Raw genomic sequence first — 9299 nt, forward strand, 5'->3', positions numbered from 1 at the left:
TGTCCCCACATGCTTCAAGATGGTCACCATTGTTCCTGTAACCAAGAAAGCAAAGGTAACTGAACTAAATGACTATCGCCCCATAGCACTCACCTCTGTCATCATGAAGTGCTTTCAGAGACTAGTCAAGGATCATATCACCTCTACCTTACCTGTCACCCTAGACCCACTTCAATTTGCTTACCGCCCCAATAGATCCACAGACGATGCAATCGCCATCACACTGCACACTGTCCTATCCCATCTGGACAAGAGGAATACCTATGTAAGAATGCTGTTCATTGACTATAGCTCAGCATTCAACACCATAGTACCCTCCAAGCTCATCATTAAGCTTGAGGCACCTGTGCAACTGGGTCCTGGACTTCCTAACGGGCCGCCCCCAGGTGGTGAAGGTAGGAAACAACATCTCCACTTCGCTGATCCTCAACACTGGGGCCCCACAAGGGTGCGTGCTCAGCCCCCTTCTGTGCTCCCTGTTCACCCATGACTGCGTGGCCAAGCACGCCTCCAACTCAATCATCAAGTTTGCAGACAACACAACAGTAGTAGGCTTGATTACCAACAATGACTAGACAGCCTACAGGGAGGAGGTGAGCGCTCTGGGAGTGTGGTGCCAGGAAAATAACCTCTCACTCAACGTCAACAAAACAAAGGAGATGATCGTGGACTTCAGGAAACAGCAGAGGGTGCACCCACCTATCCACATCGACGGGACCGCAGTGGAGAAGGTGGAAATCTTCAAGTTCCTTGGCGTACACATCACTGACAAACTGAAATGGTCCACCCACGCAGACAGTGTGGTGAAGAAGGCGCAACAGAGCCTCTTCAACCTCAGGAAGCTGAAGAAATTCGGCTTGGCACCTAAAACCCTCACAAATTGTTACAGATGCACAATTGAGAGCATCCTGTCGGGCTGTATCACTGCTTGGTACGGCAACTGCACCGCCCGCAACCGCAGGGCACTCCTGAGGGTGGTGCGGTCTGCCGAACGCATTACCAGGGGCAAACTACCCACCCTCTAGGACACCTACAGCACCAGATGTCACAGGAAGGCCAAAAAGATCATGAAGGACATCAAATCAAATCAAATCAAATTTTATTGGTCACATGCGCCGAATACAACAGGTGCAGACATTACAGTGAAATGCGTACTTACAGCCCTTAACCAACAGTGCATTTATTTTTAACAAAAAAAGTAAAAATAAAACAACAACAAAGAAAGTGTTGAGAAAAAAAAGAGCAGAAGTCAAATAAAATAACAGTAGGGAGGCTATATATACAGGGGGGTACCGGTGCAGAGTCAATGTGCGGGGGCACCGGCTAGTTGAGGTAGTTGAGGTAATATGTACATGTGGGTAGAGTTAAAGTGACTATGCATAAATAATTAACAGAGTAGCAGCAGCGTAAAAAGGATGGGGTGGGGGGGCAGTGCAAATAGTCCGGGTAGCCATGATTAGCTGTTCAGGAGTCTTATGGCTTGGGGGTAGAAGCTGTTGAGAAGTCTTTTGGACCTAGACTTGGCACTCCGGTACCGCTTGCCGTGCGGTAGCAGAGAGAACAGTCTATGACTAGGGTGGCTGGAGTCTTTGACAATTTTGAGGGCCTTCCTCTGACACCGCCTGGTATAGAGGTCCTGGATGGCAGGAAGCTTGGCCCCAGTGATGTACTGGGCCGTACACACTACCCTCTGTAGTGCCTTGCGGTCGGAGGCCAAGCAGTTGCCATACCAGGCGGTGATGCAACCAGTCAGGATGCTCTCGATGGTGCAGCTGTATAATTTTTTGAGGATCTGAGGACCCATGCCAAATATTTTCAGTCTCCTGAGGGGGAATAGGCTTTGTCGTGCCCTCTTCACGACTGTCTTGGTGTGTTTGGACCATAATAGTTCATTGGTGATGTGGACACCAAGGAACTTGAAGCTCTCAACCTGTTCCACTACAGCCCCGTCGATGAGAATGGGGGCGTGCTCAGTCCTCTTTTTTTTCCTGTAGTCCACAATCATCTCCTTTGTCTTAGTCACGTTGAGGGAGAGGTTGTTGTCCTGGCACCACACGGCCAGGTCTCTGACCTCCTCCCTATAGGCTGTCTCATCGTTGTCGGTGATCAGGCCTACCACTGTTGTGTCGTCGGCAAACTTAATGATGGTGTTGGAGTCGTGCCTGGCCATGCAGTCATGGGTGAACAGAGAGTACAGGAGGGGACTGAGCACGCACCCCTGAGGGGCCCCCGTGTTGAGGATCAGTGTGGCAGATGTGTTGTTACCACCCGAGCCACTGCCTGTTCAACCTGCTTTCATCCAGAAGACGAGGTCAGTACAGGTGCATCAAAGCTGGGACCGAGACACTTTAATAATGTTTTCATATCTTGCATTACTCATTTCATATGTATATACTGTATTCTATAATATTCTACTGTATCTTAGTCCATGCCGCTCTGTCATTGCTTGTCCATATATGTATATATTCTTAAATTCCATTTCTTACTTAGATTTGTGTGTATTGGGTATTTACGTATATGGGTATATGTTGTGAAATTGTTAGATATTACTTGTTAGATATTACTGCACTGTCGGAGCTAGAAGCACAAGCATTTCGCTACACCCCCAATAACATCTACTAAACACGTGTATGTGACAATAAAAATTTGATTTGATTTGAGATGGTTTGGGATGAGTCGGATGGCAGAGTGAAGGAAAAGCAGCCAACAAGTGCTCAGCATATGTGGGAACTCCTTCAAGACTGTTGGAAAAGCATTCTAGGTGAAGCTGGTTGAGAGAATGCCAAGAGTGTGCAAAGCTGTCATCAAGGCAAAGGGTGGTTATTTGAAGAATCTCAAATATAAATTTTGGTTTGTTTAACACTTTTTTGTTACTACATGATTCCATATGTGTTATTTCATAGTTTTGATGTCTTCACTATTATTCTACAATGTAGAAAATAGTAAAAATAGAGAAAAACCATTGAATGAGTTGGTGTGTCCAAACCTTTGACTGGTACTGTAATTGAAGAGACAAGTCGAATGACAACCACTCTGTAATTGGAGAAGAATGTCGAAAAACTTCTCAGTCTGGTTGTACAAAGAGTCTTTGGTTGTGCTTTGTTTGTTTGGAGACAGAGAGGGCGTGAAATGGGAATTGTCTTCCATGTCCTGCTTATCACCATGATTGGCAGGATATGGGGTATGGCCACAGTGAGGCCCCAGCTGCCTGTCAGCCTTCCCTTCAACCAAGGCCTTGTTTGTTGACTCTTGGGGTGGATAGTGTTACATGGAGAGAAACTGAGCTGTACAGACATATTTTGTAATGAGAAAGGAGTTTGAGTGAAGATCAGTGTTGATCCATGTTCTGTGAAACCTTCCACCAATCTGCTTGCAGATGACTAGCTTGAAGTAAGGGCCTAGCTCCACCAGCCCTAGTGAGAGAAACCCAGCCTTCAGTAAGTGTTTAGCTCCCTCAGTCCAACTAAATAAACCCACTTATGATGGGATAGCTCCCCTTGTACAGTGGCTTGCGAAAGTATTCACCTCCCTTGGCATTTTTCCTATTTTGTTGCCTTACAACCTAGAATTAAAATTTATTTTTTGGAGGTTTGTATCATTTGATTTACACAACATACCTTCCACTTTGAAAATGCAAAATATTTTTTCTTGTGAAACAGACAAGAAATAAGACAAAAAAACAGAACGCTTGAGCGTGCATAACTAATCAGCGCCATCCATCATTCCTTCAATTCTGACCAGTTTCCCAGTCCATACCGATGAAAAACATCCCCACAGCATGATGCTGCCACCACCATGCTTCACTGTGGGGATGGTGTTCTCGGGGTGATGAGAGGTGTTGGGTTTGCGCCAGACATAGCGTTTTCCTTGATGGCCAAAAACCTCAATTTTAGTCTCATCTGACCAGAGTACCTTCTTCCATATATTTGGGGAGTCTCCCACATGCCTTTTGGCGAACACAAAATGTGTTTGCTTATTTTGTTCTTTAAGCAATGGCTTTTTTCTGGCCATTCTTCCTTAAATCCCAGCTCTGTGGAGTGTACGGCTTAAAGTGGTCCTATGGACAGATATTCCAATCTCTGCTGTGGAGCTTTGCAGCTCCATCAGGGTTATCGTTAGTCTCTTTGTTGCCTCTCTGATTAATGCTCTCCTTGCCTGGTCCGTGAGTTTTGGTGGGCTGCCCTCTCTTGGCAGGTTTGTTGTGGTGCCATATTCTTTAAATTTTTTAATAATGGATTTAATGGTGCTCCGTGGGATGTTCAAAGTTTCTGATATTTTTTTATAACCCAACCCTGATCTGTACTTCTCCACAACTTTGTCCCTGACCTGTTTGGAGAGCTCCTTGGTCTTCATGGTACCGCTTGTTTGGTGCCCCTTGCTTATTGGTGTTGCCCCTTGCTAATTATGTGACTTCTGAAGGTAATTGTTTGCACGAGATCTTATTTAGGCGCTTCATTGCAAAGCGGGTGAATATGCACGCATCACTTTTCCGTTATTTTTTTTTTTGGAAAACACAAGTAGTTGAATATTGGAATACATTTGGAAATACACCTAGAAATTATTGGCATGTATTTGAAAATACTCAAATACGCAGTGTATTTCCAAATACAAATAAATACTCACATGCATTTGAACGCGGTCTATTTGGTATTTGAAATAATGTATTTGGAAATAAGTATTTGAAGATACTTTCAAATACTTCCAACAGTAGTTGATTCGAGCCACATTATTTAAAATACAAAAATACACAGAACATAGGTATTTAGATAACAAATCATCAAATATACAGAACATAGGTATTTAGATAACAAATCATCAAATACACAGAACATAGGTATTTAGATAACAAATCATCAAATACACAGAACATAGGTATTTAGATAACAAATCAGAAAATTGGTCGTAAGTGCTGAGAATAGAGACATTTTACTCCTCCTCTTATGGGTAAAAATAAAAGCTATGCATGAAGCCTCTTTAGTCATAAGATTCACACCTAATAAAACACATTTGAATAATAAAATAATCAGAATAAAAAAGCTATGCATGCCAAAATATTAGGCATGATTTAAGAATAGGCAAAGTGATCGTGTCAGGCGAAAATTACATCAAACGGTGTACCATTGCAACATCTGATGTCGCCTAAATTCATATTCACCTTGGTTGTCTGAAGGGTGCTCTAGAGTTCACATCTGGCGATGTCTTATTGCGATTGGTTATTCCCCAACATTTGCAACAATGTCAATGACTATCTTTTCTTTGTGGTACATCAAACTGTCGCAATTACCAGCTGAGATAAACGTTTAAGAATTTATTTTACTCCTGTCTCTGAGCAGTGTCTTAACATCATCCTAAAACCTACTCTGAACTGGGAGCAGGTTGGCATTTATTGGGATGACCCAGGTAGCTCAGTTGGCCCCGTGTAGCTCAGTTGGTAGAGCATGGCGCTTGCAATGCCAGGGTTGTGGGTTCGTTTCCCACGGGGGGCCAGTATGAAAATGTATGCACTCACTAACTGTAAGTTGCTCTGGATAAGAGCGTCTGCTAAATGACGTAAATGTACTAGAGGCAGCTCTGCAGGCTAGCCACTAGCTGACAAAGTCATACAATCTTATTTTAAATGTAACCCTATCCTTAACCACACTGCTGACCTTATGCCTAACCCTAACCTTACATTTTCTCATGAACTTTTATGATATGTAGCACATCTTTTATTTTTTTCGCTGGCCCATCCTGGACCTTGCCTTTGAGCCATGCCTTAAGCAAAGGCCAAACTTGCCTGTCAATCGATATCAAAACGAATGTGTGTATTTCATTGATACCCCTGCAGAAATGTATGTTTTTTTTAATCAATTGTGCAATACATTGGCCTTTAGTGTTGCTTTTACTAACATTTCAATAATTTAGATTTTGTTTTAAAAAACTGAAGAGTGGAGGTAAGAAAAAGTGCTGAGGACAATGCAAAAGCATCAACCTAGCACAGGAGGTTGGTGGTACCTTAATTGGGGAGGATGGGCTCGTGGTATTGGCTGGAAGGGAATAGGTGAAATGGTATCAAATGGTTTCCATGTGTTTGATGCCATTCCATTTGCTTCGTTCCAGCCATTTGTAAGGGTTGGGGTGAGGTGTGACCCAGGTTCGGTGCAGGATATACAGTAGACAGTAGGCAGAGATGGTGAAACAAGGATCTTTACTGGTGGTCCCGAAGCCAGAATACGAAATAACGGACTAATCACGGTAAAAGAAAGGCGGAGCAAATAAGTCTCCAAAAAAACGGCTAACAGCCAAAATACTAAATAATACCTAAGACAGAAACAAATAACGAAACAGGGAGAACACTTCTCAAGTACCTGTACATAGGTCTCCGATCAGACATTGAGTAGTACTGCTGGCCATAGAGGAACTAGCAGAGAAAACTGAGCAAGGGAACACAGGGAAGTGAGGGCATAAATACACAGGTGAACAGATAGACACAGGTGACACCAATAGGATGATGATTAGTCCAGACAGTGAGTGAGGAGGTGCCTAAGGTTGTCGGAGGATGACACCTAGTGGGTCACTCCGGAACTGCGACCCCCTCCTGTAACAGCCATTATTATGAGCCGTCCTCCCCTCAGCAGCCTCCACTGCAACCGAGCAATCTAAGCTCAACTCAGGCCCCATTTAACATAATTAATTTTGATTACATTTGCAGGAGTATTGCAGAACCAAATGTCATACATCTTAAATGGGAAAGTACTGAAACAATAGAAAGCACTGATCTCTAAAACTCAAAATCACTGATTTGAAACCTCTGATATACAGCAATCAAAATAATTATGGTGCAGACTAGATGTTCAACAATGTAAAAAAAAAAAGTGAGGAAAGACAACGACCAGCCTGTCTTTGGTTCATTCAGCCAACCTCCCTTAGATTCCATACTTTACTGCAGTGGGCTAAATCAGGGTCACACAGAGTGTTTCTTGGTAGTCTTAAACAAATCTACTTTGAAAGAAAAGTATACACCTCACACACATGGTCATGGGCTTAAAAAAGAAGACACCTGTACCATGTCAGATATAGAGTTGAAATGTATAACATTTTGTGTTTGCATCCCAATATTACACTTTACATACATCACAGAAGACTAAAATATAACAAAACCATTTGACATAGAAACACCGGATTTTCAGCAGGTTTTTCGAAATAATGTTGATTAATTATGAAATATAGAAGAATATTAATAACATTCCATCCATGAGGCCACTAGGTCATTTGACTGCAGAAAAGGGCTACTGAAAACCTTGGAATCTCTCACCTGATCACCACCTGGCTAAGTGAAGGACCCTGCCCGATCCTCAAAAGAAATCTCTACTGTACATAAGCTGAATGTTGTAAAGGCAACTCATTAAGGGAGCTTGATTTTAGACAGGTGTTTCTAATAGTAAATTCAAGCCCTGCACATGGGATACATGCAGAGATTATTAATAGGCCCTTGGCAATGCATTGCGAGGTACACGTTAGTATCAGCATTGATGGTTACAGGTTAACTCAGTCATAATGAAGCCTGCTGGTTTCGTTTCCCACACTGTTGGAATGAGACACACCTCTGCCGAGCATTCACAAGCTTATGCAAATTAAGATTTGTTTCCAAACGCTCAGCCAGCCGTTTGTGTTCCTTCATCAGTCAGTGGACTCAAATGCTGTTCAGAGGAAGAATGCTGTTAGTCCAGCCACAAGGCATGACATTCAAAAAGACAGCAAGCAGCCTACAAGGTTGTAAATATAAGTTGTCACGGTATGATTTATGTTGAGTCCTGCAGCATGGGAAGATTCAACATGATACAAGTCAACTTTGCAGTGAATTGCCGGTGGTATATCATATGTGTTAAATTGAAGCTATTAAATCTGACATGTTTTACAGGACTTAGTGCAGTAATCATTCAATGAGATCAAACATTTAATGACCTTGTAAATACAGTTGAAGTCAGAAGTTTACATACACCTTAGCCAAATACATTTAAACTCAGTTTTTCACAATTCCTGATATTTAATCGTAGTAAAAAGTCCATGTTTTAGGTCAGTTAGGATCACCACTTTATTTTAAGAATGTGAAATGTCAAAATAATAGTAGAGAGAATGATTTATTTCAGCTTTTATTTCTTTCATCACATTCCCAGTTGGTCAGAAGTTCACATACACTCAATTTGTATTTGGTAGCGTTGCCTTTAAATTGTTTAACTTGGGTCAAACGTTTCGGGTAGCCTTCCACAAGCTTTATGTAGATATTCCATTAAAAATCAGCCGTTTCCAGCTACAATAGCCATTTACAACATTAACAATGTCTACACTGTATTTCTGATCAATTTTATGTTATTTTAATGGACAAAAAAATTGCTTTTCTTTCGAAAACAAGGACATTTCGAAGTGACCCCAAACTTTTGAACGGTAGTGTATGTATATTATAATTTGTTTTGCTATGTAGTTAACGTTAGCTAGCCCTAGTCAGCTGTACCAGCGCCAAAACTGTGGTATTTCTCCTTCTTTAGCCTGTCCTCAATCTTCTTTTTAAATGGTGAACCAACATGTAAATGTTTGAAACATCGAATCGCAAATCAAATTGCAGTATCGAATCGCAATACATAGGCCATAGAACTCCCATACTTTCGACTTTCACTGCAGTTTTATGCTCTGCATGAGCTACAGGTCACAGTAAATCACAAACTTGAACTGCGCTAAGGGACACTGAAATGAACGACTGTGCACTGGTGCTTTTTTTCTTTCCTACCTTGACTAGTGGTGGCTGGTCCTGGATAACTACAGTATAAGTAGGTTGTTTGTGTAGAAGAGAGCCCTGGGGGTTCGTGCTGTTCTGGAGGTGTACTCTCTGCCTACCGAAAATAGTTACATAACAAATGCCTTTCATCTGCTGTGTAGAATTAGATGACGGTGCACATCCAACAATCACAATGATGCGAGCCAAGTTTTTTCATTAGCTTGAGTTGCGCTTGTCTCTACCTTCACTCTGCATAATCTGATCTACCCTTACTTGAATCTATAGCGCCCAAAATGTATTGTCCTTTGTTTCTTTCAGGAATAGCTCTCGCTATCTCTTCATTCATCTGTTCATTTCAAGCCATTCTCCCCTTGACCTTGTTCCCATGAAAACCTCACACTGTAACACAAAGGATGAAAACCTCACACTGTAACACAAAGGATGAAAACCTCACACTGTAACACAAAGGATTCAATTAAGAAAATATCATTATTGTTGTGCATTAAATGGTATGAGAGCAATAAACAACATAAGTGGTCACTAAAAT

The sequence above is a fragment of the Coregonus lavaretus genome (assembly GCF_964263955.1).
Source record: "Coregonus lavaretus genome assembly, chromosome: 8".
Classification (NCBI taxonomy): Eukaryota; Metazoa; Chordata; class Actinopteri; order Salmoniformes; family Salmonidae; genus Coregonus; species Coregonus lavaretus.